We start from the raw sequence: 323 nt of genomic DNA, 5'->3' as shown, positions 1-323 counted from the left end.
GCAGGAGGGGGTTGGGGGCAAGTGGCAGTGGGGCTAGGTGGCAAGGGGAGCAGGCATTGTCATGGGGACAAGTGGCAGGGGGAGCAAGGTGTGGGGTCTGACCCCTTGAGCCCCTCCATTGCTTTCCCTGACACAGAGTTGGGGGGTGGGGTACATGTTTAAGATGACCCTCCAATTAGTAGGTTCTATATATGGAAAATTATATCAAATTTATAATTTTCCATATATAAAATCTAATTATTAGGGCAGTCATCTTAAATTCAGAGTTGTCTTGGATTTGGGTAAATAAGGGAAAAATTTTGCTAGTATAGAGAAAATACCAA

Source organism: Gavialis gangeticus, unplaced genomic scaffold, assembly GCF_001723915.1.
Source record: "Gavialis gangeticus isolate Ggan-Ray unplaced genomic scaffold, GavGan_comp1, whole genome shotgun sequence".
Taxonomy (NCBI): Eukaryota; Metazoa; Chordata; order Crocodylia; family Gavialidae; genus Gavialis; species Gavialis gangeticus.
The sequence above is the reverse complement of the archived record's forward strand: the minus strand, read 5'-3'. Positions refer to the sequence as shown.